Consider the following 25022-nt stretch of genomic DNA (forward strand, 5'->3'; position numbering starts at 1 on the left):
AATTTATGCAAATAAATTTGAGTGAAAACTTGCAGACAGATTGTTTATTCCAGCTTTGAGTGGAGTTTAAACCCTTCACTTTGTGACTCTGGTGGTTTTGCTACCATTAAGGAAGGCCTCATGATAGCTTTACTTCCGGGATCAGGGTTCATATTGAGCTCAGACATGGGGATGAAATTTTCCTGTGTTTCCTGAATTTAACACTGGCGCAAATCTAGTTCATAGTTCAAAAACAAGTATTGAGTAGACTTATTCATTGTAAAATGTGAGAGTTTATTCACAATTATTCCATGATGCCGCTATTGTCATAGGTAATTATGCAATGAAGATTGTGTAATATTTCTCATTTTTACCAAATCTTGAATGAAAGGACAAAGAAATGCCCCTGTTTTCTCAATAATCCTCATGTGATTGATTGTCAAAAATAAAATATGTTTTATTTATTTTGGCAAATATAATTAGCATGAATAACTTTACAATCTCAATGGTAAAGCCACAAGTATTTTCCATAAAATACGACCACACAATGTTGTGTTTAATCTCACACCTTTCAGAAATTAAAAAAAATCATAAACCAAATTGAACCAATTTTATCTTTGAGTGAGGAATATGACCAGAAGGTAATAAGCTTCAATAAACCAGTCTTTGCTATGTGTTTCTTTTGATTTTGCAATGAAGTCCAGTTTATGAAATTCCATTCAGGAGCCAGGAGTCTGAGTGCTTAGTAAAGCTGAAGGTATTCAGACAGACAGAGGCGGGGAATAATAAGAAGATTAATCAGACTGCAAGATCAGCTTTTGAAAAGACCAGAGCTTCTTGGCTGTGTTTAAACTGCTCTTTTGAATTCATTTTGCAGTTTAATTTTATCAAATGCAAATTGAAAATAAACTTCTCTTCAAAACTTGCCAAAAATTATGGTGTAAATACATTTTCATCTTTTCCATGTCAGTTGACTGGGAGATAATACCTTGTCTCTTTTCACAGTTCAAAATGGCAGTTTATTTTGACAAGCAAAATTGAACCTCACCATTCTTCACTGATATGCAGACCAGGTTTGGGGCGGGGTGCGGAGGTGTGGGGGTTGACCTCACTGGTTGCTGGTGAAATGAAATTCAGATCTCTCTTCTGTTGATACAGACACAAATTCTTCTGCGCCAAGCAGTTCTTTTGTCTCAGAAAGGGTGTATTGAGTCAAACCTCTATTCCAGAGCCTGTTAAACCTCTTCAACTGCTCTCTCACTTCTGAACAGAGTTTGAGGGATGTGTTGTAATTTGCTCAGTGACCTTCCACTGACCTCTGACTTCCAAAATCTCTGGGAAAAAGGTTGATAAAACCCGTTGTTTTGCATTTGAATCACAGTACGGATGAAATTCTTGGAAAAGTGAGGAAGTTTCTCACGAAATGTCATTCAAACTTCTTCACATGGAATAACTTTAGGCAGAGAAAGGTATGGGATATATTGAAAAATGTCCAATTTTCACAAATTCACAAAGTGTTGCCTTCAAATGAATGTAGTTTCAACAAGTGGCCTGGTTGTGGACATGGTTAGTCCAATGCATGAATAGCTTGGACTCCTCAAGGCAGCCGCACCTCTACTAAAAGTGGAACTGTACAAAAAACAGAAACTGCTGCAAATCCCCCTCAAAAACTTGGCTGGAAGGTGAAACACAGGACCCGGAGAAATGGACAAGTGGAACCATGACAGTGTAAGAGATGCAGTGATCAACAACCAATATCTATTACACTCAGCTGTTAAATTCAGTTGCGAGTCTAGGGGTGCTTTGTTGCTAATAGGCTCACTATATCTTACTGCTCAAAGTATGTGAAAATAATTATCACTGAGTTTTGTGACCTTTAGGGCAGTCTTGTCATATTCAGTTGTAATTGTGCTTTTTCTGATCTTTCAAACTCTAAAATCTAGATTGCTAATAATATGGGGATGAATTAAGGGCTACGGGGAGAGTGCGGATAAGTGGAGTTGAAATGCCCATCAGCCATGATTAAATGGCGGAGTGGACTCGATGGGCTGAATGGCCTTACTTATGTCTTATGGTCTGATGACATCAATTTTCTTCCAAAAGCTTAAAAAGTTATGCTTTTGTTCCAAAGAAGAGTCATATTCAAAATATCAACTGTTGCTTTCTACCCAGATATTGCCAGTGAAATAATTCCACAGAGGTCCGTTATGCATGGAGAGTCATCGTCTTGGATCTAGCTTGCTCAGAGCCACCTTTTAGAGTGAAAAGGACCCCTGACGCTCCTTTTTCTCTCTGTCAGCCAGGACTCCCTGTTTGGACCAGGTAACAGCCCCAAACAGGGAACTCAGATTCTGAGTTCCACCTGGCTGACCTCATTATAATCACTACAGCCCTCCCCCTCTGAGTCTGAGGACCTCAGCTGGTTCTTTTTTTTGTAGCTCCCCCTGGAGTGTTTTAGCACTGGGTCAGGTTCCTCCAACTCTATCTCTGATCTGGGCAGGCTATAACATAGAGTAACCTGCTTCTAGTGTCCAGGGCATCTCGGAAGAAATTCATTCTCCTTTTCAGGCAGCAAAAGCATTGAGGCGGCAACATCTGCTGTGTCCATCTCAGATTCCAAGGTATTGTTACAAAGTTGTGTAGTGTGTAATTCCTTTAAGAAATGAAGTGCTTTTCTAAGCTTAGAGATTTACACAGAAAAATAATGTATATGTAGCTGAAGATGTACAGCCTGTTCTAAAATGGAAGCATCAATTGGCTATGTGATTGGAAACCTTAATTGAGTTTTGATGCTTTGGCACAATTAATTTAAAACAAGCACTTAGCAATTGAAAGCCAGTTGAATTTAAATCTGATGGTTTGGACAACCTTGGACAAAGCTTTTGGAAGAAAATTGATGTCATCAGACCATAAGAGATAGGAGTGGAAGTAAGGCCATTCGGCCCATCGAGTCCACTCTGCCATTTAATCATGGCTGATGGGCATTTCAACTCCACTTATCCGCACTCTCCCTGTAGCCCTTAATTCATCCAAGGTACATAAGGAGAGGGTTTTTGAAAGTTGGTGTGAGAGCGAACCACCTTCTGAGAAATCAGCATCTGGCTCTCATAAGAAATCGCAAAGCTCTCTAAGAAAGCACGACCTATCCAAAAAAGGTACAACAGCACTTCTCGCTAACAGTCTTCATAGAGAAACAATCCCTGATAGTAGGATCAGCAGGGTAACGGCATTTATGACTTGAGCACAGCAGAAGAAAGGCATTTAAGACTGGAGAGACAGTGGAGAAGGCAGAGCATTCCAGGAGAAACATGGTGTGTAGACTTTGAGCGACTAAGTTTTAATTTCCTTTCTAATTGGGTTACATAAGTGGGACTTGTGTTTGTTGGAAGAGAATACCAGCAGAATTTTGTTCAGTTAGGAAATAGTTAGGAGTGAGGAAGGAATTGTTTGGTTTGTTTGTAGTTCTGTTAATTTGTTCACTATTAGGGGGTAAATAAATAACTTGTTACTTGTTACTTATAAAGTGAATATCATGGATTTTCTTTCATTTTACCTCCCCTTCTCCATAACAGTATGTTCAACACTTGATGCAGAGGGAGACGTGTTCCAGAACAGAAAGGCAGTCGATGAGCTGGGCATATTTTGCTCCCACACTATTTGCGAGTTTGCAGGTTTCATTGGGTCCGTGTTCTTGTTCAAGACTGTCACACTGAACTGAATTTATATGTCACTGATCTGACTTCATGTTGACCGTGCCTCTTACATGCAGGACCATTACCATGGTTCCTACTCCAAGCTTCGTCCCTTGAAGTAAACCGTCTCTAACACAGAGCAGAGTCTTCTGTCAGGCATTGGTATTCTTGATGCTGTTTCACCCTCAACCCCAGGTCCAGGAAAATCAAATTGAACCTGGTATGGAGTCTTCTCCCCATTAGCAACTCTGCTGGAGCTATCCCTGAAGTTGCATGAGGGTTGGTCCTAAAATCAAATTGGAACCGAGACAGGTTGGCATCCAGCTGTTTCTTTAAGCCTCCCTTGGACTGCTGTTTCCGTCAGACCACTGAATGATGGATAGTGTGCAGCTTTCCATGTATGACAAATACTATTTGAATTTAGGAAAACTCAAACACCCTGGTGGTAAATGATGGCCTGGTATCTGTGGTCAACACTTCCAGGTGTACGCGTGCAGTTTTTCTATCATTCAACAATTGAACTCTATGCACTTTTCCACTTGGAGTGGATGTCCACAATGACGTTGAACCCATGAAAGGACCTGCAAAGTCGACATGTAACTGAGCCCCGGGTTTATCTGGCTATTCTGACGAATGTGGGAGAGCTGCTGGTGGTAAGTTTTGTCCTTCTTAGCACTCTGAGCACTGCTGCACCAACACAGCTATGTCTGCAACAAAATCAAAGTTGCTGGCAAAGCTCAGCAGATCTGGCAGCATCCGTGGAGAAGAAAGCAGAGTTAACGTTTTGAGTCCGGTGACCCCCCCTCAGAACCCCTCAGCTATGTCTGCATCTAGTCCGGGCCTCCAGACATAATATTTCGCCAACATCTTCATTTTGAAACCCCTGGATGACCCTGGTGGAGTTCGACTCCAATCATTGCTCAGGACAATCATTCTTGCTCCCCATTATTCATTGGCATGTTTTACTGTGTTCTGGTTTCTCTGGATCTGAAAAGTTTCAATTCCGGTTGTGATGGCCCTTTGGTTTCCCCCATCACCACCAGATGTTTCAGTTTTGCCAGCACTGGATCTTTCTGCGTCCGATGTCTGATATTGTCAGCTGTGACTGGATGTGTGTCCACAAATTTAAAACCATTACAGACTCTTCCAGGACTGCACAACTGGTGATGTATACGCCAGATGGAAGGGGCTCAATGCATCTGCATTTGCAACTTTGCCCCACAGACTGTGTTCCAAATTATAATTTTGTGCACTTAGTGTGAAAGCGCACAGCTGAATTTGGCCTGAAACTATGAGTGGCACTGCCTTGTCCTTTTTAAGTCAACCTAGCAGGGAATTATCGTCTGTTATTGTAACAAATTTACATCCATAAAGTATTGGTGGAACTTCCCGACTCGAAGTACGACCGCCAAATCTTCCGTCTCCATCTGACTGTATCTACGCTGTGCATAAGCCGAAGAACTGGGTGCATACACTACTGGGCATTCCTCACCACTGGGCCACCAGTGAGCTAATACTATCCCAATGCTGTACTGTAAGGTATGACATGCCAGTACTAGATCTCCCTTGGGATCATAATGTGCCAACAACTTAGAGGATGATAGCTGTTTCTTCAGTTCTCTGAAAGCTATGGCTTTGCTGCATCACCATTTTCAAGGCTGCCTGTTTTTTAAGAGTTGATGCAAATGTGCCAGAATGGAGGCCAGGTTATGCATGAACTTTGTGTCATATTTCACCAATCCAAGGAAAGACCTGTGCTTGAGTACAGACATGGGAGCTAGGGCAGCTTTGATCCCCATCACTTTATCTTCCAGCAACTGTAACCTGGTCTTGTTCACTCTGTAGCTCAAGTAGTGCCTGGAAACCATAATTTTCCCTCTAAAGCGTACGCCTGTCGAAGAGAAATGTCAAAGGGCTATATCCAGTTTCTCTAAGTGCTCCTTATTGGTCTTCCCTGTTATTAGCACATCATCTCAATTAGCGGCAGCCTGGGATAGACCTAGTAAAATGTTCTCCATTGTCTGCTGAAAAATGGCACAGTTTGATGATACCCCAAACAGCAGTCTCATATATTGGTACAAACAGTTATGGGTATTAATTGTCACAGACTTCTGAGAATCCTCATCTATCTGTACTTGAGGGTGTATCCCCCTTCCCCACCCTCACCAGCTTTGTGTATATCTCCTCTGTGTGAAGGACTGGATATTTATTCAGCTGTGAAAGTGGTTTACTGTTTGTTCAAAATCCCCACAAAAGCAAACGGACTGGCCGGGCTTCAAAAAACAATCTGACCAGTGCCGCTGATTCTGGAAACAGAACTGAACTGATGTTTCCTTCGCTTTCCAGCCTCCTGAGTTCTGTCTCTACTTTTGCCCATAAGGCAAATGGCACTGGGTGAGCCTTGCAGAATCATGGAATTGCTTCCTGCTCAACATGCAAGATGGTCTTAGCTCCTTTGATAGTCCTGAGACCTTCCTGAAAAGGGTCTTGAAGGGTTTCTGAAGAAGGGTCTCGACCTGAAACATCACACTTTCCTGGTCCTCTGATGCTGCTTGGCCTGGTTAGAACATAGAACATAGAACATTACAGCACAGTACAGGCCCTTCGGCCCTCGATGTTGTGCCGACCTGTCATACCGATCTCAAGCCAATCTAACCTACACTATTCCATGTACGTCCATATGCTTGTCCAATGACGACTTAAATGTACCGAAAGTTGGCGAATCTACTACCGTTGCAGGCAAAGCGTTCCATTCCCTTACTACTCTCTGAGTAAAGAAACCACCTCTGACATCTGTCCTATATCTTTCACCCCTCAATTTAAAGCTATGCCCCCTCGTGCTCGCTGTCACCATCCTAGGAAAAAGGCTCTCCCTATCCACCCTATCTAACCCTCTGATTATTTTATATGTTTCAATTAAGTCACCTCTCAACCTTCTTCTCGCTATTGAAAACAGCCTCAAGTCCCTCAGCCTTTTCTCGTAAGACCTTCCCTCCATACCAGGCAACATCCTAGTAAATCTCCTCTGCACCCTTTCCAAAGCTTCCACATCCTTCTTATAATGCAGTGACCAGAACTGTACACAATACTCCAAGTGCGGCCGCACCAGAGTTTTGTACAGCTTCACCATAACCTCTTGGTTCCGGAACTCAATCCCTCTATTAATACAAGCTAAAACACTGTATGTCTTCTTAACAGCCCTGTCAACCTGGATGGCAACTTTCAAGGATCTGTGTACATGGACACCGAGATCTCTCTGCTCATCTACACTGCTAAGAATCTTACCATTAGCCCTGTACTTTGCCTTCCGGTTACTCCTACCGAAGTGCATCACCTCACACTTGTCTGCATTAACCTCCATTTGCCACCTCTCAGCCCAGCTCTGCAGCTTATCTATGTCTTTCTGCAACCTACAGCATCCTTCGTCACTATCCACAACTCCACCGACCTTAGTGTCGTCTGCAAATTTATTAACCCATCCTTCTACGCCCTCATCCAGGTCGTTTATAAAAATGACAAACAGCAGTGGACCCAAAACCGACCCTTGCGGTACACCACTAGTAACTGGTCTCCAGGATGAACATTTCCCACCAACTACCACCTCTGTCTTCTTTCAGCAAGCCAATTTCTGATCCAAACTGCTATATCTCCCACAATTCCATTCCTCCGCATTTTGTACAATAGCCTATTGTGGGGAACCTTATCGAACGCCTTGCTGAAATCCATATACACCACATCAACCGGTTTACTCTCATCTACCTGTTTGGTCACCTTCTCAAAGAAGTCAATAAGGTTTGTGAGGCACGACCTTCCCTTCACAAAACCGTGCTGACTATCCCTAATCAATTTATTCTTTTCTAGATGATTATAAATCCTATCCTTTGTAACCTTTTCCAACACTTTACCAACAACTGAGGTAAGGCTCACTGGTCTATAATTACCAGGGTTGTCTCTACTCCCCTTCTTGAACAGGGGAACCACATTTGCTATCCTCCAGTCATCTGGCACTATTCCTATAGACAATGATGAGGTAAAGATCAATGCCAAAGGCTCGGCAATCTCCTCCCTGGCTTCCCAGAAGATCCGAGGATAAATCCCATCTGGCCCAGGGGACTTATCTATCTTCACCCTCTGTAGGATTTCTAATACCTCTTCCTTGTGAACCTCAATCCCACCTAGTCTAGTAGCCTGTATCTCAGTATTCTCCTCAACAACATTGTCGTTTTCTAGAGTGAATACTGTTGAAAAATATTCATTTAGCGCTTCCCTTATCTCATCTGACTCCACACACAACTTACCACTACTATCCTTGATTGGGCTAATCTTACTTTCGTCATTCTTTTATTCCTTAAATACCTATAGAAAGCCTTTGGGTTTACCCTGATCCTATCCGCCAACAACTTCTCATGTCTCCTCCTGGCTCTTCTGAGCTCTCTCTTCAGGTCTTTCCTGGCTACCTCGTAGGCCTCAAGTGCCCTAACTGAGCCTTCACATCTCATCCTAACATAAGTCTTCTTGTTCCTCTTGACCAGAGATCCCACCTCCTTCGTAAACCACGGCTCCTGCACTCTACAGCTTCCTCCCTGCCTGACAGGTACATACTTATCTAGGACACACAGGAGTTTTTCCTTGAATAAGCTCCACATTTCTAATGTGCCCATCCCCTGCAGTTTCCTTCCCCATCCTATGCTCCCTAAATCTTGCCTAATCTCATCGTAATTGCCTTTCCACCAGCTATAACTCTTGCCCAGTGGTATACGCCTATCCCTTTCCATCACTAAAGTAAACATAACAGAATTGTGATCGCTATCACCAAAGTGCTCACCTACTTCCAAATCTAACACCTGGCCAAGCTCATTACCCAGTACCAAATCTAATGTGGCTTCGCCCCTTGTTGGCCTATCTACATACTGTGTCAGGAAGCCCTCCTGCACACACTGGACAAAAACTGACCCATCTATAGTACTCGAACTATAGTGTTCCCAGTCAATATTTGGAAAGTTGACAACTACCCTGTCTCTCTCACTCTTATCGAGAATCATCTTTGCTATCCTTTCCTCTACATCCCTGGAACTATTCGGAGGCCTATAGAAAACTCCCAACAGGGTGACCTCTGCTTTCCTGTTTCTAACCTCAGCCCATACTACCTCAGTTGACGAGTCCCCAAACATCCTTTCTGCAACTGTCATACTGTCCTTGACCAACAATGCCACACCTCCGCCCCTTTTACCATCTTCTCTGTTCTTACTGAAACATCTAAATCCCGGAACCTGCAACAACCATTCCTGTCCCTGCTCTATCCATGTCTCCGAAATGGCCACAACAATGAAGTCCCAGGTACTAACCCATGCTGCAAGTTCACCCACCTCATTCCGGACGCTCCTGGCATTGAAGTAGACACACTTCAAATCAACTTCTTGCTTGCCGGTGCCATCTTGCTTCCCTGAAACTTTATTTCGGACCACCCTACTCTCAACCTTTTCTATAGTCGAACTACAATTTTGGTGCCCATCCCCCTGCTGAATTAGTTTAAACCCACCTGAATAGCCTTAGCAAATTTCCCCCCCAGGATATTGGTACCCCTCTGGTTCAGGTGAAGACCATCTTGCTTGTAGAGGTCCCAACTACCCCAGAAAGAGCCCCAATTATCCAAGAATCCAAAACCCTCCCTCCTGCACGTTCCCTGTACCCACGTGTTCAACTCCTCTCTCTCCCTATTCCTCACCTCACTGGCACGTGGCATGGGCAACAAACCAGAGACAACAACTCTGTTCATCCTAGCTCTCAGCTTCCATCCTAGCTCCCTGAATTTCTGCCTTAAATCCCCATCTCTCTTCCTACCTATGTTGTTGGTGCCAATGTGGACCACGACTTGGGGCTGCTCCCCCTCCCCTTCAGGATCCCAAAAACACGATCAGAGACATCACGCACCCTGGCACCTGGGAGGCGACACACCAACCATGTTCATCCAGCTTCACACTGTGTTATCTCTATTTATTTTGATTGGTTTGGATTTGGATGTTGCTAAGCAATTAAAGTGTTCCAACTTTCACAGGCTCTTGATGTCTTGAGTCCAAATACTGGCAGCAAATACAATGGTTTGACGGCCTGGATCCTGAAGAAAATTTTAACCATTTATTTGAGGCTTGGCTTTGTTTTGGGGTTTTGCTGTGGGCTGACCGATGGTCCCTTTGTTCAGGCTATGCAATTGTACTGTTCTCCAAGTTCAATGGGACTGGCAAGTGTGTCCACTTCCATCAGAATACCTTGCAACTCAAATGCTCCACTTGCCGTATTTTAACTTCCTTGGTTTTACAGAAGGTAAACAATCTATCACAGTATGAAATGAAGAAAATGGCAAGTGAGAAGGAATGCTTTATTTTGACTTGATGAACACTTGTACCTTTAAAAGTTGTTGCAGTCTCCTCCGCACTAGCACCAAATGAGAAATTAGGAAAGAAGAAACCATTCATCAAGTTAAGGTGTATGGTAGGGAATGTGAAAGGGATAAGGGATTCTTCAATCCTTTGATTGTACTGTGCCAGTCAGCATTTGATATATGAACATCTTTGACTCCCAAAAAAATTCATTTTCTTTTGAAGATTGGATTTCTGATGATTTTGGCTCAGCTGCTGTTCAGTTTACTTTCTTGCCCCTCATTTATAAATACCTTAGAAGGGTAATTGTCTTTTCCTTCTCTCCCCTCATTTCTTTCTTTCACTGGAATTCTACAAATTTACTCCTTTCAGCAAACTTCCCTCAGAACTCTGTAGCTTGTCTGTTCCTCACTGCTAAATGGCTGGCAAGTGTTATTCATTCAAAGAAAATCTATGCTCAACAAGCTGAAAATAGCTGCACTGGAAATGGAAAACATCACATTGCTGTGTTAAATCAGAAACACATGGGCTAGCAAACTTGTTTACAACAAACATTAGGCTGATAATAGTGGGTGGCGAAATATGTCCTTGGAGATCTGGATTTTGCTCAGGAACATATTAATTTAAACAATCCCCTGCCATGCAATGTCTGATTTACATGCCAGCATCACAATCATGGAATGCATTGGAGAAGATGGTGGAGAAATTTATGATGAGGACAATTGGAGTTAGCAGGCATCTCTGTTTAAGTCCATTAGTGGCTGAAAGGGATCAGAAGCCATTGCTCAGGATGTGTCTAATCATTCTGTCATGAAACTCTTGAACAAATGTGATTAATTCCTAGGGCAGGACTGCCATGACTGTCTGTATCAAAGGCCTTAGGTGATTTAATAAGTGTAGTCTAAAGATCCATGTTCTGTTCTTGCATTTCTTCTGGAGCTGCTCGACTATAAGCACCATATTTGTGATTCCTTGCCCTTTTCAGAAATTGCACTGATCCTTGTTTGACACATTTTGGTCAATGTGTTGCACAAACTAATTCTAAGGGATTCTGGGAAATATTTTGCTAGCAAAAGAGAGGAGTGAGAATTATCTTTATTTTTACGAGATTGGTGAGTTCCTTGCTGCTTCTACAGTTGAACAACTTACTCATGCATTCTCTGCAGCAGTCAGGCTGGGCAATAACTGTTGACCCAGCTAACGATACACATATTCCACAAATAAACAAAGAAAGCATGTTCTCAAAAGCATGCCACGACTTTGGCCTTCCGATCAGCACAAAATAAACTGAGCTAACATATCAGCCTCCCTCAGGAATAACTACTTTGAGCTCAGGGTTTCAGTTTGTGACCAGACTATATTAGCTGTGAATATTTTTACTTATTTTACAGGCACATTCTCTCAAACTGTCTGTATATGTTATGAGATGCACTCACAAATTTCCTCGCAAATATTACCTTTGGCAGACTTTAAATGTCTTTTTGGGCATAAAGGGTAGTAAGTCCACTGATGAAATGAAAGTCTCTGGAGCAAATGTCCTCCACACTCTGCTCTACAGATGCAAGATTTGAACTGTGGACAAGGGTCATGCCAAGAAATTCAACCATTTTTACTTCAGTGGCCTTCAGAAGCTCTTGAAGATCAGATGGCAGCAGAACATACCAGTAGTTGATCCGCTCACCTTGTTGGCATGCTAGCATCCACACCATGCTTAGACAGTTGCAACTGAGAGCTTCAGCCATGCACATTCTAATGGCAGACAAAGGGATTACTCCAAAGACACTATTGTTGGACTTAGGAGTTGTGTTGTTGACCCTAACTACTGAGAGAAGTGTCCCTGGGTTGCTATTCCTGGCACAACCAAATGTAACAAAGTGCAGCCTCCTTCAAAAGCAAACATAGATCTCCACATCGAATTTCATCTGCCACCTGCCTGCCCATTGTACCAAGTTCTTTTGAAGTTCTATATCTTTTACTCGCAGTTTACAATTCACTGAAGTTTTGTCTCACCTACAAGCTTTGAAATGGTCCTATTTAAACCACAATCTAATTCATTTATATACCTCAGGAAAAGCAAGGGTCTCTTTACCTCCCCTTAAGGAACTCCATTACAGACCTTAATCCAGCCCAAAAAGTACCCATTAATCATTAGTCTCTGCTTGCTATCTCTCAGCCAGTTTTATTTTCACACTGCTATTGTCCTTTTTATTCCATGAGTTGTGACACAAGGCTATCTTATGGTGCTGCATCTTATGCCTTTTGGAGTATAATGCAAACCACATCAACAGCATTCCTCTCTTAACCCTCTCTGCTCCCTTTTCAAAAAGCAAGAAGTTAGTTTGTCACAACTTTTTCTTAACAACTCCACACTGACTCTTCCAAATCAATTTCAACTTTACCCTGTGATGATTTATTCTATCCTGAATTGTTGCATTTAGAAGTTTCCTCAATATCTACATTAAACTGACTAGCCTGTAAATGCCAGGAGAACATTTACAATTGTTTTTGAGCAAGGCTGTAATAGTTTCAATTCTCCAATCCTTTGGCACTACATTGAATCCAGAGAAGATTGAAAAATATTTGCCATCTTAGCTGCCAGTCTTTTTTTTTAATCCCTTTTTGCTTTGAGTATTTTTTTTTACTTCCCTTCTGAACCTTCTATATTCAGCTTTGTTCTTAATGTATGTACAACCTGACACTTGTCACCAGCACATGCTTTTTCTTCCTTCATTTCTTTCCACTTTGATGTCCCAGGAGCTTTGGATTTGTTTAATCTAACTCACTCTTTGAGAGAATATAACTTGACTGTGCCGAAGCCATCTCTTCATACTTCTATCTCATCCTGATTTAGACTTTGTTATTTTCTCCCTTATTCCATCTGCACCTATTCACTTACAGTGATCTATTTTAGTGCTATCTGCCTGTTCAATTCCTGATATTACTTTCCATATTCTTTTCTGATTCTGACACCTGGGCTGAGTTCAATTAATCCCTCCCCAACAGCACCATTAAAAAGCACTTGTTAAAGCAGCAATCTTAGTACTGAGATAATGGGAACTGCAGATGCTGGAGAATCCAAGATAACAAAGTGTGAAGCTGGATGAACACACCAGGCCAAGCAGCATCTCAGGAGCACAAAAGCTGACGTTTCGGGCCTAGACCCTTCATCAGAGAGGGGGATGGGGTGAAGGTTCTGGAATAAATAGGGAGAGAGGGGGAGGCGGACCGAAGATGGAGAGAAAAGAAGATAGGTGGAGAGAGTATAGGTGGGGTGGTAGGGAGGGGATAGGTCAGTCCAGGGAAGACGGGCAGGTCAAGGAGGTGGGATGAGGTTAGTAGGTAGGAGATGGGGGTGCGGCTTGGGGTGGGAGGAAGGGATGGGTGAGAGGAAGAACAGGTTAGGGAGGCAGAGACAGGTTGGACTGGTTTTGGGATGCAGTGGGTGGAGGGGAAGAGCTGGGCTGGTTGTGTGGTGCAGTGGGGGGAGGGGACGAACTGGGCTGGTTTTGGGATGCGGTGGGGGAAGGGGAGATTTTGAAGCTGGTGAAGTCCACATTGATACCATTAGGCTGCAGGGTTCCCAAGCGGAATATGAGTTGCTGCTCCTGCAACCTTCGGGTGGCATCATTGTGGCACTGCAGGATGCCCATGATGGACATGTCATCTAAAGAATGGGAGGGGGAGTGGAAATGGTTTGCGACTGGGAGGTGCAGTTGTTTGTTGCGAACCGAGCGGAGGTGTTCTGCAAAGCGGTCCCCAAGCCTCCGCTTGGTTTCCCCAATGTAGAGGAAGCCACACCGGGTACAGTGGATGCAGTATACCACATTGGCAGATGTGCAGGTGAACCTCTGCTTAATGTGGAATGTCATCTTGGGGCCTGGGATGGGGGTGAGGGAGGAGGTGTGGGGGCAAGTGTAGCATCCGACCCCACCACCCAAGACATTTTTCCATCCCCACCCCCGTCTGCTTTCCGGAGAGACCACTCTCTCCATGACTCCTTTGTTCGCTCCACACTGCCCTCCAACCCCACCACACCCGGCACCTTCCCCTGCAACCGCAGGAAATGCTACACTTGCCCCCACACCTCCTCCCTCACCCCCATCCCAGGCCCCAAGATGACATTCCACATTAAGCAGAGGTTCACCTGCACATCTGCCAATGTGGTATACTGCATCCACTGTACCCGGTGTGGCTTCCTCCTCATTGGGGAAACCAAGCGGAGGCTTGGGGACCGCTTTGCAGAACACCTCCGCTCGGTTCGCAACAAACAACTGCACCTCCCAGTCGCAAACCATTTCCACTCCCCCTCCCATTCTTTAGATGACATGTCCATCATGGGCTTCCTGCACTGCCACAATGATGCCACCCGAAGGTTGCAGGAACAGCAACTCATATTCCGCTTGGGAACCCTGCAGCCTAATGGTATCAATGTGGACTTCACCAGCTTCAAAATCTCCCCTTCCCCCACCGCATCCCTAAACCAGCCCAGTTCGTCCCCTCCCCCCACTGCACCACACAACCAGCCCAGCTCTTCCCCACCACCCACTGCATCCCAAAACCAGTCCAACCTGTCTCTGCCTCCCTAACCTGTTCTTCCTCTCACCCATCCCTTCCTCCCACCCCAAGCCGCACCTCCATCTCCTACCTACTAACCTCATCCCACCTCCTTGACCTGTCCGTCTTCCCTGGACTGACCTATCCCCTCCCTACCTCCCCACCTATACTCTCTCCACCTATCTTCTTTACTCTCCATCTTCGGTCCGCCTCCCCCTCTCTCCCTATTTATTCCAGTTCCCTCTCCCCATCCCCCTCTCTGATGAAGGGTCTAGGCCTGAAACGTCAGCTTTTGTGCTCCTGAGATGCTGCTTGGCCTGCTGTGTTCATCCAGCTCCACATTTTATAATCTTAGTACTGACCCTATTTGAATACAAATTGTCCAGTTTGCATAGTCACCAATTCCACCGGAGCCAGTCTCAATGTCCCAGGAGTCCAATGCACTCCCTTGTGCACCACCTTTCCAGTCACACATTCATCTGTCTTAGGTTCCTATTTCTGTACTCCCTTTCATGTGGCATTGGTCGTAATCTGCAGATTACTACTTTGGAGCCCCTGCTTGTTAATTTTCTACCAAGATCTTGAAATTACAATTGTAGGGCCACATCCCCCTATCTATCTATATTGCTAGTGCTACTGTAAGCATGACCTCTGACAGTTCTCTCCCGAAAGAATGTTTTGCAGTTGTTCTGTGCTATCTATTACCCCAGCACTAGGGAGGAAATATACTTTCCTGGACTCTCTTCCAGTATGGCTGTGCCATCTGTGGGTCCTGCTGCATTCCTTGAATGATCCATCACCTTCACCGATATCCAAGATGGAAAATTGGTCTGTGAACCTATTCCCTATAAGCTTGCTTGTGTCTAACTTGCAGCGCGACCACCTCTGTGAACATGCTTTCCATGTAGTTCTCTGCCTCATGGAGGCACCTCAGTGACTCTATCCACTGAGTGAGCTCTAAAATCTGGAGCTCAAACTTGGACAGCCAGTGACATAATCTCCACAAGGGCTTGTCTTGGTCACCAAAGTGCCCATGTTTGCCCACATGTCACAGGACAAGCAGTTTGCTTGGCTGAGCTGCTTTGCCAGACCTGAACTTATATTTTTCAACTACTGACTGTAACTTTGATTAACTTTACTATTGTATTCTTAACTAGATCCTGGAGGTAATTCGAAAGTAGACATTCTTCACCCCTACTCACAAATCAATTCCCTGTTGTGTGCCTGGAAATTCCTTCTTTCCCTGTGCTAATTCAGAAATTCATGTTTTTCACAGTTTGCAAAGTTGAAATGCAGTCCCTTACAGTCACTTCTCAACAACTAATCAACTAACAACTTTCCCATGATGTCACCCTCAGCCTTTTTTTCTGTTTTCCTTGTACTGTTTCATTTGGTACCCACACATCCCCTTCATCTTCAGGGCTGCTGACTTTCCTCAGGGCCTCCTCCATTCTACTCCAACCTTATCTGGATTTTCTTCATGTAGTCCAGAGACTCTGACATCAACTGTGACAGGACAAACAGGAACAGAACCTCATCTCTCGATGACTCAGCTGCAAAATGCCTTCATTCTCCAGCTTCCCATATCCACAAATAACTGGAAAGTCATATAAATCCCAGCAAATAACATCCAATCATTCTTCTTTCAGAAACACACATTTGACCTGTTTGGGCCAGAAACACTCTCATACAAAATGTAGCCAGTTAACAACTGGGAGTCTTATTTTTCAGGATGCAGTTATGACGGTTTTCTTGATGGGGGGGGCATTATTATTTCTTGCATGAGTCAGAAATCCGTGACAACGCTTGTTCCCACATTCTTACCAGCTGATATATCACCAATGGTAAGTAATGTAAATGTTCTGAAGAAGGGTCACTGTCCCCAAAATGTTCACTCTGATTTCTCTCCACAGATGCTGCCAGACCTGCTGAGATTTTCTTGTAATTTTTGTTCTTGTTTCTGATTTTCAGCATCTGGATTTCTTTTGTTTTTTTTTGGTTGTGTAAATGTCTTGTTTCAAATTGAAACATTTTCTGTTTCTAATTAACATAGTTCTGTACTTGAATGAAAACCACATGAGACATTTTTTGTAATTGTTTTGCCTTCCTGTATATGAGCTCATGCCAGATCTAGAAACTTAGGTTGTTTGGAACTTTTGTGGATTTTGCAGACCTATTGGCTGAAGTGGATATCAAGGTCAAACAAGACTTTACATCAAAACATTTTAATTTGCAACTTTTTTTCTCTAAAATTAGTTTTAAAAATCTGCATTTGATTTCAGTTTAGAACAGAGCTAGAATGATAGAAATAAAGCAAGGAGAATCACTCAATATTTTTACACTACTGCAATTTAAAGAGAGAAATATATATCTCAAACTCTAGGAGAAAATACACTTTTTATTTTTTCAACGTCATTAATTGGAAATATTAGGTTTGTAATCAATTAGTATATTGATTTGAACAATGCCATTACTCTTCAAGTTTCTTGCACAGCTTTTAGTGGCTAATACTCCAATTATAAGCCCTTCACAACTGAAATCAGTGGCTCAAACCAACTATATTGTCTACATACGCCATCTCCTTTGGAGAAACCTATTTAGTGGTACCTGAGCGAATTCCCAGCTTATATATATGAATGTATGAATTAGGAGCAGGAATAAGCCATTTGACCCTTTGAGCCTGTTGTGCTATTTCATAAGATCACGACTCATCTGATTCTAACTTCAACTCCATATTGAGCCTACCCCAAATAACCTGTCATCCTTTTGCTGACCCAGAATTTATCCTCCTCTGTCTTAAGAATTCAGAGAGTATTCCTTGAGGGAGAGTGTTCCAAAATGTTTCTGGCTGGGATGGGATCCTACCAAGGTGGCCATAATTTACATCTGAGTCAATGCAGTAATTGTTCACAGACTATTTGCCCATGAAGGGCATCACAGATAGATCTCAAACTACCCTTGAATGCAAAAGTACCTGTTTACTTTCCTGTTATTTGAGTGAATGGGTCTCTGTTCTATGGAGATTACAACATAAAAGGTGACTGCATTAAAAATGCACAAGATTGTGAGAAGGTAAATGCTGACAGGCTGTTTCTTTTGGCTCAAAGGTATCTAAGGACGCACACTCCCAAGGGAAGGAATTGGTCATTTTGAATTGAGAACAGTAGAAACTTCTTCACAGGCCAAAACATGTAGAGATGAGAATTTAGCCCAGAACCTACCTTTATGTTCTGAGGAAGGATCACCAGACTGAAACGTTAATTCTAATTTCTCTTCACAGATGCTGCCAGACGTGCTGAGCTTTTCCAAAAACTTCTGTTTTTGTTTCTGAATAGCTCAGTTACACATTAGTTTCACCAGATAACTGCTGTGAAGCCATTCATTTACAGCAATTTTAATAGATCTAAATACTAATCCCCAGAAAAGACATTCTCACTCTGTAACATAACTTTATTCCAGTTGCTGTCCAAGTCGGGCACCATCTTGGACCTATGTCACTCTTCCTTCAATGTCACTGGATCAAAATCCTGGAACTCCCTTCAACAACAGCACGGTGAGTGTTCCAACACAACATGTACCGCAGAGGTTCAAGAAGGCAGCTCACCAGGACATGGTTCAATGCAATTTGTGATGGGCAATAAATGCTGACATCACCATCAATGTCCATATCTTATGTCTGAATTGAAAAAATGCTAATAAGAAAGATTTTCCTTTCTTAATGTTCAACAAGAAGTCCTCCACGGGATGAATTTAAGAACCTTTCCTCATTTATTTGTTACACATCAGTAATTTCCTATTCTTTCAGTTATAAACAGGAATTAAACTGTGAAACAGAGCAAAAAACAGGCTAACACACATCAAAATGGATATAATCCGCAAAGACCATCTCTGAGATGGTGGCAAAAATTATGAATAATGTTTAGTAAATATATCATGGGACTTTTTCAGTGACTTTAAATCCCTGTGCATTAAATGCCACAACAAACTTTTCCATTAAACAAAACATTACCTTCAACTGAGATGATTCATGCTGCTAGAGACCCACCAGTGATAGGTTAAGAGAATAATTTACCACATGGACTGCAGAGAAAAAGGAGAACAATATTAACAAATGCAGAATAACCAGAACAAATCATAGATCTGATAATATGAGATTGTGGGTCTTGTTGTGGACAAAAATAAATGAGATGATTCATTGCATGAATCCCAATGGTGGGAATTCTCATTCTTTGTTTAGCTCACAGATTCTACATTCTCTTTCAAGTGGTGACACATCAACGGTTTGATCTTTCTCAATTTCACCAGATGCTGGTGCCTTTCTCACCAGCCCCCCTCTGCTCCAGGATTTTCTCTTCATTGCTGCTGAATCCCAGACCCCTGCATGATATTGTCACTTCTTACAGAACTGCTGCCGTTCCTATGCCAGTTAGAAATATAGAAATGCTGATTCTGTCAAATCCCCAGTCCTCTCTCCAACTGAACCTCAAGGGCAAAGTCTACCATTTCCTTCCGTCTTGTTACAACAGCTGAAAACCTGTGCTTCAATGCTCACAAACCCTGCACTGAGCTCTTACTTAACTTTTCTCAATGCTGCCAATTTTAGCATTATTTAGTGATTTGTGCCAAATTCAAGACATTTCTACCTCGTCTGTTTTTATCATTCTGTAGTAACAACTATCAAATTCTACCATCACCATTATGGTGCCATACCCAAGGAACTGTGCTCCAAAATAGCTATAATACAAATGGGTAAAATATTATATATTTGTGTCTTTTGATTCACTTTTCACAGAAAAATGGCATACAATTCCTAGCAAGTTTCATGTTAAAATGTAGGTTATTACAAATGAAATAGCCTGACAATACATTTGTGCATTATGTGGAAATCACGTCTTCTTTGTCGAAACAACATATTAAGGTTCTTGAGTAGATTTATAGCTTGGGTTGTTCTATAGTTGGTTTGCTCGCTGAGCTGGTTTATCAGTTCGCAGACATTTCATTTACCCTGCTGAGTAACATCACCAGTGCAACCTCCAATGAAGCTCTGTTGTGTTTTCCCGCTTGGTACTTAAACTCTGAGATCCGTTGGATTTGATTACCTCATTTCTGATTTTCCTTTGCAATGGTGTTTGGAAAGGGTATAGCTCTATTGTGTGTTGATGGCCTTTTTGGTGGAGAACCAGGCCTCTCAAAATTCTGGTGCTTGTCCCTGTTTGGCCTGTCCCAATCGAACTGGTTGTTCTCCTTATCCATATGAATGGAAATGAGTGAGTATTGGTCATGTCTTTTTGTTGCCTGAACAACTAGATCTGATGATGCCTCACACATGAACCACAACAGGAGGACACTGCACACCCTAACACATTCACCACATGACTGTACATCAAGAACATATCCGAACTGACCACAAAACTCCTACGACAATTGGACATTAGAGTTGCACACAAATTCATATCAACACTATGCCAGCTGCAAACTCGAACCAAAGATCCCTTAACCACTATGGACAGAACCAACGTAATATACAAAATTCCATGTAAGGAATGCAACAAACATTACATTGGACAGATAGGAAGAAAACTGGCCACAACAGTACAGGAACACCTACTAGCAACAAAAAGACACAACCAATACTCACTCATCTCCATTCACATGGAAAAGGAGAGCCATCAGTTCAATTAGGACAACACCAGGATCAGAGGACAGACCAAACAGAGACATGCATGGGAATTCCTAGAAGCCTGGTTCTACACCAAGAAGGCCATCAACAAACAAATAGAACTAGGACCCCACATAGACAACACTGCTAAGGAAAACTGGAAATGCAATAATCAAATCCAACAGATCTCAGAATTTAAATACCAGGCAGGAAAACACAACAGCTCTTCATTAGAGGCTGCGCTGATAATGTTACCCAGCACGGTACTGAAACGTCTGTGAACTAACGAATCAGCTCGGTGAGCGAACCAACCACAGCAAACAACGTATTCATTGTGAGCAATGCTAACAATTTCCTATAATTGTCATTTTATAACAGGAGATCCAGGGCAACTTATCTATCCCACTTCATCTCCTTACTTAATACTCTCCTGTTGAGGTTATGCTACACAGATATCATCAGATTTACAAAGCTAATTGACTTAAGATAAAATTTACATCAATTTAGATTTCCTCTAATTAGTTGTCTGGTATGTAAATATATCAGTTGCAATTTGCCTGTTTGCAAATTTCTTAGCAAGGAGAAGTGAAACAAATTATTCAGTATACTTTCTGAAAATGTTTTCAACCATTATTTTTCCACTCAGCTTGCTAACGAACCTGAATTCTAACATAAGTATGAATAAAATCAACATGAGTTTTGTAATATTTCCCAATTTTTGTTCAAAATGCAGCTTGTAAATGTTAAATTTAATATCTACAAACTGTCTTTGATCTGAGGTCTTGAATGTAACACAACTCGTAATGCTGTAGACAATTTTTTGCTCCCACTGCTTTGCTTTTGGCCCAAATTGACTTGCAACAGCTTGCCCAGCTACAGCACATTCTATGTACTTGAGGTTTTCATCATGTACATACTTCTTCCCACCAACACAATTTTCCTTGGTCCACGTCTGTTCATGTGAATTTATCAGTGCCAGACATAACACTTCAGGTCCTGCAAATAGCTTACCTACTTCTCCAAAATACTGAAAGAACTGTGGACGCTGGAAATCTGAAACAAGAACAGAACTTGCTGGAATATTGCAGATCTGAAGAAAGGTCACTAGATCCAAAACGTTAACTCTGATTTCTTTCCACAGATGCTGCCAGACCTGCTGAGCTTTTCCAGCAATTTCTGTTTTTTGTATGTACTTCACCCATTGTTTAAGATTGATGATGAGATCCTGGAAAATGTGGATGGCATTCCATCTCTTGGGAACATCCTCTCCATAAAGACATACGTGGGCAATGAAACTCATCATTGTTTCCAATGTGCTATCTCGGCCTTTGGCCACGTGAGGAAAAAAGTATCTTTCAACCAGGCTTTCAAAGTTGACATGGAGGTCATGGTTGACTTGCAACAGTGAACTCTGCACTTGTTTTTAATTTGCAAACTTTGACAACAGCGAGTACTTTGACACACAGATACTATCAAAGTTGCCTTTGTAGAATTCTCCGGGTCTGGTGCCAGTTTCTGAAGCTTCCATGCCTTGTATTAAGCTGTTTATCAACAGTTCCACTTGACTTAGTGATGGCGGGAGGCTCCCAGAAAGGCAGTGAAAGTCTTTGATGAATGTTCTCGAAGCATCTCTGAAGAGATGAAACATCCATGCTCGCTGTGAGCTATCAACATGAAAGGATTCGTTCAGGGAGGCACCAAACAATAGGAGTAAGAAATAACAAGGTGTAGAGCTGGATGAACACAGCAGGCCAAGCAGCAGCATTGGAGCAGGAAAGCTGATGTTTTGGGCTGAGACCCTTCTTCAGAAATTAACTGTGGTGAAAACATACTGCAGTGAAGTGAAGGACTGTACAGAAGTAACACATCCAAATGCCTCATTTATCTGACCTTCAAGTGCCTTGTGTGTTCACATGTTACAGAGTGTGCAGAACATTAATGGCCATTTCAGATCCCATTGAACTTCTCCTTGTTCCCGGAGAATGCTTCAAAATAAGAATGATACATATTATTACCTATACTTGGGCACAGAAACATGTTAAATCGACATGGTATTTTATTACAGATACCAAACAGATTTTAAATGATTGATGCTTCTGAATTGCAGTCTTAAAAGCATAATGCAGGTCACAAAATTAAACCCAGTGTGTGTGAGCTTAGACTGCTTGCTTGCATCTTAAAGGGATGCAGGTAAACTTCGATCAACTTTTCATGAAGATCTTTTGGCACTCTGTAAAAGAAAAGGCGAGTTATTCCCGGTTTGTTCCATTTATTTCAGAATCCTCTTCCCCTTCCCCATTTCTGAAGAAGGGTCCCAACCCGAAACATCAAACTTTCCTGCTGCTCTGATGCTGCTTGGCCTGCTGTGTTCATCCAGCTTCACACTGTGTTATCGCAGTTATTCCCGGTGTCCTGTTCTCTCAATCAATATCACATAAAAAAGATTGTATCAGAGACAATGGGAACTGCAGATGCTGGAGAATCCGAGATAACAAAGTATGGACCTTTTGAGCTCCTAAGATGCTGCTTGGCCTGCTGTGTTCATCCAGCTCCATACTTCGTGATCTCACATGAAAAGATTATCGCGTTGCTGTCCATGGGAATTTGTTGAGTGCAAATTAACTGCAGCGTTTTGTACACTTCAGCAGTCACCACACTTCAAAACTACTGTTGTGACTATGAGAAACAATATGTAAATGATTATGATAATTTGTATTTTTATGTGAAACGTTACACTGTGACTATGTGAATGAGAGTATATATTTTAGATGGCTGCCAGAACGAGTGAGCCTGAAGAAGGGCTGAAGAGAATAGTTGCTGAATAAAACAGCGTAAAACTGTTCCAGCAAAATCACTCAATTAATTCATCACCAGCGGACCGAAATGAAACAGAAAAAAAGAAATGCTGGAAGTACTCAGCAGGTTAGGCAGTATTTATGGAGATTTAAATAAAAGTTAACGCTTCCGGTCGACGAACATTCCTCAGAAACTTGAGTATATTGATTTTGGCTGAGAAGATGGGGGTAAAACAGGAAGAGTCAAACCGCAATCCACATGCCAGTTTTACATTCTCGAGTGACTATTTGGGATCGTTAAAATAATAAGTCTGCTTTTCATTTCTTGTACATGACAATAATTGTAATTGTCGGAAATATATACTTGACAGCCTGCCAAACTTTGGCGGGAAAATAATGAAATATGATCGTTTGCAATCCTGTCTCTGCGTCCTAACTTTTCATGGTTCGAGGTTCCGTCAAGTTTCGAGTTGTCGTGCTTCCTGTCTCCTATGCCTTCCTGCAGGGCAGTCGCCTACGCATTGTTGCGAGACTGGACTCCGGCGGGAGGAAGCTGCTCAGTGGATGTTGGGAAATGTAGTTTTGATGTTCACTGATTACCTCTGAGACGTCAACAAAAGACTACGATTTCCGGCCTGCTCTACGAGCCGATTGCGTGGGAAGATCGTGTGCGACTGTTGGATCGCGGCTGAGATTGGAGCGAGAGGTGAAGTGGGGATAAAGAAAACATTGTAAAAATCATTGGATCAAAAGGTATTCAAAAGTAGTATTTTTATCGTAAGATGTGGAGACGATCAAGGCTCTTAAAACTGTGGTTGATCCCCAGGGATTCAGTCGCGATACTGGGGTTAATCTGACATTGTATTGAACTTATTTAGGGTATAGTAAAAAAAATTCTGTACAGTTGACTGAGGGCCCCATGACTTTGGCTTTAACCCGCCATTTCTTGTATTTCCATTATAATTTAATTGCTGTGTGCCTGTGTCAATGTCTTAGTGCGCTACTGGCCTTTTATAGTGTTATTTCCCCATTTTTAAAGCCGACCACAATGACAGTTCTTATCCAGGTTTACCATGGAGAGTAGCTAGTTGGGCAAGGTAATAGAAAGTGTCCATTCCTTGTAACGTCCATGCCTGAGGTAAGAGATAGGCCACTCTGGAGGGAAAGGTGACAACAGTGAGGGTACCTACCAATGGCACCAAAAAGGGTAATAAACACTCAGGCAAGATGTGGCATGTTGGATTACTGGTAGGAATGGTATCGGGCCAATGAAAGATCATTGGCAAAGTCAGTAGAAACTAGATTTAAAGGAAACAAGAAGAAGTTACTCATCACTGAACAATTATCCTTCCAAAGAGCACTTGGTAAATATCGCCATTTTGATGTATATGGCTCTCCTCAGTTTCTTCACTGATTCTCAGTAAAGGTGGTGTACACGAGCAATTTCGACTTTGTGTTGGTTGAAAAGGGGAAATTGACCTCAATTAATTTGCTCAGACCTGCTGTAGTCTGACCTTTTTTTCGCTGTTGTAAATTGTTGGACTTTTCCCATGAACTCCATGCAGGATTTAAACAAAGCATTAATCCTCATTGGCAGGAAGCTACTGGAATGTATTTATTGGGCAGAAAGCACATTGTTGTCATACTGAAATCTGCAAACTCATTTCTCCCTCCTTTTGTGATTGGCTGATGATTTTTTCTGTTGTTTTCCATTATAGTTTTTTCTGTTCGAAGTGCACTGGAACAAGAGTAACAGTGTAATGGCAGCAATTACTGACTATTTTTGTGACATTCATTTTTGACAGTGTATGTGGTAGATATTTGTTAATCAACCTGTTCAGACCTGTGATAAAATCCCCATAACCCACCAGAGCAGGTGGGTCTCGGCCCACAGGTGGTGATGCTCCCACAGCACCACGAGAGGTCCAGTCTCATGATTAAAACATGGTAATCTGGCATATTTATA

General features: G+C 42.4%; 1 protein-coding gene across 5 annotated transcripts in view; it reads left to right on the forward strand.

Annotated features, from left to right (window-relative positions):
- The window catches only part of elmod3 (ELMO/CED-12 domain containing 3), a 173587-nt gene that overhangs the window by 109285 nt on the left and 39280 nt on the right, over positions 1-25022 (forward strand). For all 5 annotated transcript variants that reach the window (XM_059641063.1, XM_059641062.1, XM_059641061.1 and 2 more), the window contains exon 3: positions 23562-23809. The gene's annotated coding sequence lies outside the window, so the exon portion shown is untranslated. The remainder of the gene's footprint in view (positions 1-23561; positions 23810-25022) is intronic.

The sequence above is a fragment of the Stegostoma tigrinum genome, chromosome 40 (genome assembly GCF_030684315.1).
Source record: "Stegostoma tigrinum isolate sSteTig4 chromosome 40, sSteTig4.hap1, whole genome shotgun sequence".
In the NCBI taxonomy this organism is placed as follows: Eukaryota; Metazoa; Chordata; class Chondrichthyes; order Orectolobiformes; family Stegostomatidae; genus Stegostoma; species Stegostoma tigrinum.